Below are 2,478 nucleotides of genomic sequence, written 5' to 3'. Positions count from 1 at the left end.
GCATCAAGATCTGGGAGATGTGGAGTGAAGGCAAGGGGAGAAGCTGGAGCCAGCATTTGCATTTCTAATGGCGCGGCTGCTTTCAGCAGTCACCCGACACCCAGTTATTAACCCCCACAAGAACCGGGGCCGGGAAACACTGCTGCTTTTCCCATCCATAAAGTCTCCCAGACCCCTTGGTATCCCAGGTTTCCTGGTAGGAAGGTGAGGAAAAGGCTGTGTCCCCCCCAGCCCCGCAGACCGCACACCCCCCAACCCAGCATTTCCATGGCATTTCTGTGGCCATCCTGCCCATGTGGATAGCCAGAGGCTGCAATTACGGGCAGCTCCAGGCCTTGGAGGGTGTTTTACTTGCATGGTTATTCCAGCCAGGTCATCAGGACGGAAGGGCTCTGGTGGATGCATGGGATTATGGAAAGCAGGAATCAGCCTTAATCAGGGCACACACAGCTCCTTCCCTGCACTGGAGAAGAGGCTCTTTGGTCTCTTAACGGGGTTTGGAGACAGCCCCTCCTCACCCTTCTTCACTGTGGAACAGCTACAATATATGGGGTCATCCCAAAAAAAATGCCACCTGAATTCCCCCGTGACACTGCCAGGGACCCCTCACAGCCAGCACCGCTATCACAGCCATCACAGCAACCCCTGATGGGGTCCAAAGAGAGCACCCAGAGACTCCTCCTCCCTGATGGAGTTTGAAGAACTGTGCATGAAAAAGCAGCTGAAGCCACCGCTTGGGTGAAAACAGGTGGGAAACAGAACAGCTCCATGGATCCCTAAAAACACTTCAGGAGATGGGGGCTGGCACGTGCCCAGCTTGGTGGGACACGGGGCTGGGGCTGGTGCCCAGTGAGGACGGGGCTGCCAGGGGCACTTGCAGCTCTCCATCCCTCTGGAATGAAGCCCCTCTGCGTGGCAGCAATTAGAAATCTCCTCTCCTGGCCGGCTCCCCAGTGTCCCTTTGATTCCCGGCGCGGGGGCGAGGGGACAGCCTGTGGCAGGGGTCCTGCGTGTGACCTGGGTCAATCGAGGGCTCTGATCTCCAAATGACCCTTCCCAGCAGTGCCCGTGTATCCCGCTCAAACAGCTTGCAGATGAAGGAGCAACAGACTGGAGATGATTTATTCAGGAATTAAAGGTTCAGTACCCCTTTTAAAGGCTGTGCCTCGGCACTGTCAGCCTTCATTGCACACAATTAAAGGGCTTGGCTGTCCCAGCCCCCGCTCCTGCCTTCCAGGGGAAGGAAATCAAACAAAACCACCCCACCCCCCCCGATCGTCCCCGCCCCGGGTGGGGGGCACTGCTGAAGGTCTCGGGAACTCGGGGCAGGAGTGGCCCTGAGCTCCAGCCTGGGAAGCTGCTCCAGCTCCGTTCTCTGTTCAGAATGGGGGATGGAGGGCTTGGGTTTGCTCCCTGCTCGCAGGAGGGGATGCTCAGGGCTGGAGTCCTCCTGGCTCCTGGTGCAAAGCCTGGTCCTGCAGCTGGAGCTTGGGGAGATGCTGCTGGAGCTGCACCGGAGAGGATTTATCCCTCCTCCTGGTTATCCCTCCTCCTGGTTATCCCTCTGGACCCCCTCCAGCAGCTCAGCACCTTCTGTGCAGTGAAGGCGCTGCGAACTCCATCTGAATTCCAACCCAGGCTCCAGATTCCCTCTCCCACCTGAGAGGGGAGATCAGGATAAAACCCTGCATGATTGGGACGAATTCTTCCCTTCCAAGCTGTGAGAGCTGCGGTGGGTGGGGGCAGCGGCTCCCGAGGGCGCGTTTTTTTAGCAGGAATTCAATGAAAAGCTTCCTTCCTCTTAGGAAAGAAAGGGAAAAAATCCGCTGGCAGCAGCGCTGGGATAATCCCTTTCCAAGGCAGTAAATTTTCCTGCAGCTCCCCCGGAAAGTAATCCGGCGGATTATTGCACCCTTCAGCACAGGCAGCCTTTAAACACCCTCTCCCCTCCCCGTGGATCTGGTGCTTTATGACCTGACCTGCTGTCTGAGCAGGGGGAAACACAAATTACCCTCCTCTGAACCTGGAATACAGACACTGGTGACAGATTTTATCCCCCTGGTAACTGGGATCCTTGGAGTGCCAATAAATAAGGAAAAATTGCTCTTAGAGCTGCCAGGAAGGGAAGGGGATCCCACTAACCGTGACTATCCCAAGGTTTTTAAAAAAAAAATCGGAAAAAAAAATCTCTGAGACCACTCTGAGTATGTCTAAAGTCCTTGTTTTCAATTACAAATAAAAAACTTACACTCATCAGTTCTCGCTAAATAATCCCCTCACGGCAACGGGCTGGTCCCGCCTGGTTTCCCACCTTGATAAAGGAGAGCACAGGAAAGGCCTAAAAAGGTCACAAAAATCATTGGGGTTTTCAGGTTTAAAGTTACACGGGCAGCAGAAATAGAAATTGTTCCACTTCCTGATGCTTGGTTGTGCAAAAGGAAAGGGAAGGGACCCCTTCCATTATCCCAGGTTCCTCCA

At 54.7% G+C, this 2,478-nt stretch overlaps 1 protein-coding gene across 1 annotated transcript in view; it reads right to left on the bottom strand.

Moving 5' to 3' along the window:
* HS3ST6 (heparan sulfate-glucosamine 3-sulfotransferase 6) overlaps positions 1-2,417 on the bottom strand; it is an 8,292-nt gene extending 5,875 nt beyond the window's left edge. The window contains exon 1 of the mRNA XM_017734018.1: positions 2,249-2,417. The gene's annotated coding sequence lies outside the window, so the exon portion shown is untranslated. The remainder of the gene's footprint in view (positions 1-2,248) is intronic.
* Positions 2,418-2,478: the final 61 nt, after the last annotated feature.

This window comes from Corvus brachyrhynchos, unplaced genomic scaffold, assembly GCF_000691975.1.
Source record: "Corvus brachyrhynchos isolate BGI_N302 unplaced genomic scaffold, ASM69197v1 scaffold5, whole genome shotgun sequence".
Classification (NCBI taxonomy): domain Eukaryota; kingdom Metazoa; phylum Chordata; class Aves; order Passeriformes; family Corvidae; genus Corvus; species Corvus brachyrhynchos.
The sequence above is the reverse complement of the archived record's forward strand: the minus strand, read 5'-3'. Positions and strand labels throughout refer to the sequence as shown.